Genomic DNA, 7,147 nt, shown 5'->3' on the forward strand with positions numbered 1-7,147 from the left:
GCAATCATTTTGGAAAAGAGTTTGACATTATTTCTCAAAGATGAACACACCTATAATCTATGACCTAGAGATTTGACTCCTAGGGATAATTCCAATGGAGATATGTACACGTTTACCAAAAGACATGCCCAAAAATATTCAGAGGAGTATTATTTGTAATAAAAGCTAGAGGCTAGTGTTCATCTTCAGTAGAACAGAAATATGAATTATGGCATATTAATACAATGAAAATATACACAAAATAAATCAATACATGTTACAGAATAGATGCATTTCACAAACATAATATGAATAAAAAGAGCCAGACCCCGAAGAGTATGTGATGTATAATCCTGCATATGTAAAGATCAGAACCAAGAAATGAATCTTTGGTGTGAGAAGCCAAGCAATGGAAATGATATGGGGTGGGCTTCTGGGGGCTGTTGTTATTCTGTTTCTAGGTCTAGGTGTAACTAAAGGGGTGTAGAACCCATTTTGAAAATTCACTGGGACAGCCCGGGGGGGGGGGGTCAGTGTTTTAGTGCCGCCTTTGGCCCAGGGTGTGATCCTGGAGACCTGGGATCAAGTCCCACGTCCGGCTTCCTGCACAGAGCCTGCTTTTCCCTCTGCCTGTGTCTCTGCCTCTCTCTCTCTCTTTCTCTCTGTCATGAATAAAATTAATAAAATCTTTAAAAAAAAAAAAGAAAATTCACTGAACAATATACTTAGGATTTGTGCAGGTTCCAGTGACGACTGGACTCCATTAGAATTTTCCAAAAAATATTGGATATTTATTCTCCAAATTCTTGCATTTCTTCAGGATGGTTTTGTCAAGAAATTTTCCTCAGGCTCTTCCTGCTTTTCACTGTCATTTTTCTTAGATTAGTTTTTGTTTGCCTGAGTATTGGTGACAAGGTTTTGCACACAATAAATGGTGGTGTTTTATTTCCCTCTTACATAATGGCTACAAGCCTTCTCTCTCTAAAACAGGAAGCTTATCTTCCCAGAGCAGGAAAGGGTGAATGTTTGGCCTCTTTATCAAGGTGAATGATTTAAAATTAGTGTGGCTAGGGAGAAGATGTGGTGTTCACTCCCGAGCTTCTTTTAGCCCCCAGGAATGCAAGATTGAGAGCCAACAGCCCTGCCATGGATCTAAAGGGATGAGGGTAAGGTGACCCCACTGCCTAGATCTCCTGGTCAGGGGCCAGGTGGACAATGTGGTAGTGATTCAGTGGAGCCCACAGGTCAGTGAAAACCAAGACGAGGCGGAGCCAGCTGGAGAGCAACCCTCAGGCTCTAACCAAGAGAAGTAAGACTGGACTCTAGGTTACAACAAGCACAGGGTTCAGCTATGGGCACCAGAAGCCAGGGCCCAGGCTAGTTGCACTTCAGTGGTCACCGGCTCACACATATTGAAGGGCCAGTATGAGGCAACAATACCTTGAGGTTACATGGGGCCCCTTCCTTGAACCCAAATGCTACTAGACATAATCTGGAGAGGTGGGTGGGTGTTGAACTGAGTCATTTTGCCTCTGAGGCAGCCTGACTTAGGGGGATCGGTCACATTCCTGGCTTGGACTAATTGTCCTGGAAGAGACTAGAACACATTTGTTTCCTTGTCATCTGATCAGTGGGATCTGGAAAGACCAAATCACTTAAAAATAAATAAAGGAGCTGTATTTCTTCAGCACTTCTGACGATAGTATGAATAAATTTGCAGCTCTCTTCCTCTCTTTTGTTTATTTTTCTTCACTTTTTCCAACTTGTAAGCTTTCATCGCTGCTGAAAAGAGTTAGTTTTAGGAATTTTTCTAAGTATTTGAATAGAATTTGAGAAGAAACCTCCTGACATTGCAACTCCCCACCATCATCCCTTTATTCATGAGTATAACAATTTAATTGTTTCTCTTACTTTGTCAATTTATTCATCATCCAGCCATCAATAATCATGTGCAAGTTTTGTTTGTTTGTTTGTTTGTTTGTTTGTTTTTAAAGATCTTATTTATTTATTCACGAGAGACACACAGAGAGAGGCAGAGACACAGGCAGAAGGAGAAGCAGGCTCCCTGCAAGGAAACCAATGTGGGACTCAATCCTGGATCCCGGGATAATGCCGAGCCGAAGGCAGACGCCCAACCGCCGAGCCACCCAGGTGTTCCACAAGGTTTCGATCTAGAAGATGAATAGTAGTCTTGGGGCGCCTGGGTGACACATTCGATTAAGTGTTCAACTCTTGGTTTTAGCTCAGGTCATGATCTCAAGGTTGTGAGATAGAGCCCCACATTGGGCTCCATGCTTAGCTCAGAGTCTGCTTAAGACTCTCCCTCTGAAAAAAAAAAAAAGACTCTCCCTCTGCTCCTCCTCCCTACTCTCTCTCTCTAAAATAAATAAATAAATTTTAGAAGATGAATCACAGTCCTTGCCATCAAGTTTCAAGTACAGAAAGTATGCAGACAATGAACACTGCTCCATGGTCACCTTTCCATCTATCTCCATGGACTTGTTTTTGGTTTTGGTGTCTAGGCATTTTCATTGTCAGTCATTGCTCAAAGCACTGGGTTTCTGAATCGTAGGACACAAGGGCAGTAGTCTTTGAGAGCTTCCTTGCTTTGTAGTATGTCAAGATGTACATCTGCTGTCCCAGAACTGGAATCAGCCTTTTCTCTAAGGAACCTCAGTTCCCTTTAGGAGAAATATATTTAGAAACCAGAATCTGTCCTCTAAGGAAGCTCATTTATTCTGGGTTGGTTACTATTTCTAGTTCCCCTCAGTGGACAGAGATGAAAGAAAGAAACTCAGGAGAGGAGCAGATTTTGGAAGGTAAAGGAAAAACTAACTTTTCTCAGTGATTTGTCTATTACTAATCATTTAGATGGTATTTTTTATTATAATAAGAAATATATCTACATACCTTTATTTGTAGTTTTTTTCTCCCTCTCAATGAATTTGCTTAGGATGATTTACTTTTGTAGGTTTATTAGGACATGGACAGGAACACTCAGGTGTCTTCTTAATTATTTCCTCAGAGACTCTATACAGGACCAGCTGCATGATTTATAGCCCCCTAAAAAATGAAAATGCAGGCCCTGGTCCAAAAACCACTAAGTTACTAATATTAAAAACTTTAAAAATTTTTCTTGTCTTTCCCTTTTATCCCCTCTCCACCTGTCCTGCTGTTTTCTATTTACTATTTAATTTGCCTATCCTCTAGACACAGGGATACGAACAGGCTGAGTGCCCCCCTCCCGGTGCCCCCAGGGCCCATCCCCTGGCAATATATAAGGACCATACCAGCTGCTGGCATTTTCCTTCCAGCCAGGCCCCTGAGTGATGCCAGGGATGTTCCCCTCCCATAGATCTGCTCCCCAAGCCACAGAGATGGGCACTCAAAGGCACTGCAGCCTTCATGCCAGGACTTGGTAGGTAATACGTCTGGGGATGGGTGAGGGATTTGCCTTGTGAATTGTCTGCTTAATGCAACACAGCATTTCCACTCTTGGGTGGGGTCAGCTGCCACCAGGCCTTCCCCTGAATCACCATAGGGTGTATGTGCCTGACTGGGATCCTTTCCATTCTAAGCCAAGGCCCCCACCATGGATGAGGGTGACAGTGGTTGCTGGGCAGAAGCAGGGAGGGGAGGCCAGGTAAAGCCCGGGGCATCAGGGGGTGAGGAACAGGTGGCTTGAGTTGGTCCCTGGGAAGCAGGGAGGCAGCAGGAGGTGGGGCAGTGCATGAGCCAAGGCTCTGAATCTCAGTGCAATGCCCCATTGTCCCATTGGTCTTCACCTACAAAACATAAATCAAAGATAAAATTCTTAGGAATTTGGGCAGCCTGGGTAGCTCAGTGGTTTAGTGCTGCCTTCAGCCCAGGGCGTGATCCTAGAGACCTGGGATTGAGTCCCAAGTTGGGCTCCCTGCATGGAGCCTGGTTCTCCCTCTGCCTGTGTCTCTGCCTCTCTCTCTCTGTGTCTCTCATGAATAAATAAATAAAATCTTAAAAAAAAAATTCTTAGGAATTTAAAGATGAGGATCGTAGAACATAAAACCCCAAATTTAGGGCTGTGTGATTGGTCCAAGCATAAGGTCCCTGTGTGATTGTGCTGGTCCCATGCCTGTGAAGTTGTCCCTTCCTATACAGCATTCAGCGGCAGGTTTTAAAATATGATTGGGGCCCCTGGGGTTCTTGGGGGACCCTTCCAGGGGTTCTGTGAGGTCAAAACTACTTTCACAGTAAGGCAAAGACATAATTTACCTTCTTCACATTTATTATTCATTGCCTCAGGAGCACACGCTGAGGTTCTTCTAAAGTTGCCTGACAAAGGAGAGGTATAGGAGAGATGGGTCATCATTAGAAATGTGATGTCTGCAAAGGAAAGAGTGCAGCTAACCCAAAGAAGGCTTGGAAAAGAGGTATCCTTGGGTCGATCTAGACTCAGGTTTGCCAGGCTGGCACGGCAGTAGAACAGAAGTTAGGATAATGTCTGGGACGCCTGAGTGGCTCAGCAGTTGAGCTTCTGCCTTTGGTCCCTGCTTGGAGCCTGCTTCTCCTTCTGCCTCTCTCTGTGTATCTCTCATGAATAAGTAAATAAAATATTCTTAAAAAGAAAAAAAAATATAAAGTTGCCTGACAGTGGAGTATTTTATTTTATTTTATTTTTTTAACTTTTCCTCTTTTAATGTTTGGCCCCGGTGCACATCCCCATATACATCTGAACTTTTTTCACTCGGATCCCATCTTGCCACACACCAACTTTCTGTTTAAAAGTCGCCACTTTATCTGCCTCGAAGGAACGTAAGCCCTGAAGCTCCTGTAAAGATTCGGGTATTTCTCAGGTCTCAGAGTAATTCTAGAGCTGAAGGAGTAATCATCAACTTCAGATTCAGAATACATGCCAGCTCATCATCGACCACAGTGGGGTATTTTAATAGGTTGAAAGCAGAAGAGAGAATCCTGCTGTCTTCCATTAAGCCAGGCATTCAAGAGGTTTTTAAAAATGTAAAGCAATATTACTCTTTTCACTAATCTCTGTTGTGGAAAATGTAGTTATTTTCCATAAAATCATTTTGCTGTTATTTTAAATTTTTCCATATTTATTTCTACATATTCGTTTTTGTTTTTTGCTTTGTTTTGTTTTTGTTTTCGTTCTTATTTTAAAATGAATACCTAAAGATATTTTACATTTCCCATTTTTGATTCCTAACACAACAAAAATTGATAGATATAATCCGTGTAAATAAGAGCTGATGCGCATCCTCAATACTTCCTTAAATGAACACATTTTAAAAATTGAGGTTAAGGAGGACGTCTGGGTGGTTCAGCAGTTGAGCGACTGTCTTCGGCTCAGGTCATTATCCCGGGGTCCTGGGAAGGAGTCTCACATCAGGCTCCCGCAAGGAGCCTGCTTGTCCCTCTACCTGTGTCTCTGCCTCTCTTAATGTGTCTCTCATGAATAAATAAATTCTTAAAAAAAAAAAAGCATCTGCCTTCTTTCACTTAGCACAATGTTTTTGGGGTTTACCCACAAGGTAGCATGAATCAGTACTTCATTCCTTTTTATATTCTGTTGTACGACCAATATACCACATTTTGTTTATCCATTCATCAGTAGATGGATTGGGGTTTTTTCCATCCCTGTGAATAGTAATGCTATGAACATTTGTATGCAAGGATTTGTTGGAATGTGTGTTTTGAGTTCTTTGGACTATGAAACCTAGAATTAGTGGATCATATGATAATTCTACATTTAATTTTTTTGTTTGTTTGTTTGTTTAGAGAGAGACTGCATATATGAGCTGGAGGTGGGGTGCAGAAGAGAGGGAGAGTGAGAAAATCTTAAGCAAGCTTCACACCCAGGGTGGAGCTGGATGCAGGGCTCCATCTCAGGACCCTGAGATCTTGACTTGAGCTTAAATCAAGCCACCCAGGTGCCCCTTTATGTTTAATTTTGGAGGGAACTGACAAACTTTTCCAGAGCAGCTGCATCATCTAACATTCTTACCTGTAATGTAGGATGGTTCCAATTTCTCCTTGTCTTCCACACTGGTTGTCTCCCTTTTTTTTTTTTTTCCATTTTTTTTTTTATTATTGTCATTCTACTGGGTGTGAAGTGGCATCTCATTTGTGGTTTTGATTTGCATTTCCCTACTGATTAGTGATGAGCATCTTTTTATGTGCTTACTGGCCATTTGTATGTCTTCTTTCCAGAAATGTCTATTCAAATTCTCTGCTCATTTTTAAATTGGGTTGCCTTTCATTTCAGAGTTGGATTATCTTTTTGTTACAGAGTTTTAATAGTTTTCTATATTCCAGATACCAGACCTTTATCAGATAGATAGATGATTTACAAATATTTTCTCCAATTTTGTAGGTTGTCATCTTTCTTGATAGTCTTTTTTTTAATATTTTATTTATTTATTTATTCATGAAAGACACAGAAAGAGAGAGGCAGAGACACAAGCAGGAGAAGCAGGCTCCATGCAGGGAGCCCGATGTGGGACTTGATCCCAGATCCCGGGATCACACCCTGAGCCAAAAGCAGACGCTCAACAGCTGAGCCACCCAGGTGTCCCTGGTAGTGTTTTTTGATGTACAGAAGTTTTAATTTTGATTAAGTCCATTGGTTTGGTTTCTCTTTTGTCACTTGTGTTTTTGGTATCATTTCTAGGAATATCTTGCCAAATCCAAACTTATGAAGATTTGCCCCTATGTTTTCTTCTGAGAGTTTTTAGTTTTAGCTTTCATATTTAGATCTATTAGCCATTTTGAGTTACTTTTTGTATATTGTGTGAGGTAGGGGTCTAACTTCACCCTTTTGCATGTGGATACCCAGTTCTACCAGCACCATTTGTAAAAGAAACTTCTTTTCTCCACTGAATGGTCTTGGCACTTTGTTGAAAGTCAATTGACCAGAGATCTTTGGACTTCTTTCTGGACTCTCTCAGTACTATTCCAATGATCTCTCTCTCTCTATATATATATCTGTCCTTATTCCAGTACCACACTGTCTTGATTCCCATAGCTTTGAAATTGGGAAATAGGAGTCCTCCAGCTTTGTTTTTCCTTTTCAAGATTGTTTTGGCTATTCAGAGCCCCTTGCAATTCTGTATCAATTTTACAATCACCTGGTCAATTTCTGCAGAAAAGAGCATTAGGATTTTCCCAGAGCTTG

At 41.5% G+C, this 7,147-nt stretch overlaps 1 non-coding gene across 1 annotated transcript; it reads right to left on the bottom strand.

The window, feature by feature from the left end:
• Positions 1-4,808: 4,808 nt before the first annotated feature.
• On the bottom strand, positions 4,809-4,887 carry LOC144304033 (small nucleolar RNA SNORD45). The gene has a single exon (XR_013371025.1). It is a non-coding gene; the product is annotated as a small nucleolar RNA SNORD45 (small nucleolar RNA).
• Between the last annotated feature and the right edge of the window lie 2,260 nt (positions 4,888-7,147).

This window comes from Canis aureus, chromosome 2 (assembly GCF_053574225.1).
Source record: "Canis aureus isolate CA01 chromosome 2, VMU_Caureus_v.1.0, whole genome shotgun sequence".
In the NCBI taxonomy this organism is placed as follows: Eukaryota; Metazoa; Chordata; class Mammalia; order Carnivora; family Canidae; genus Canis; species Canis aureus.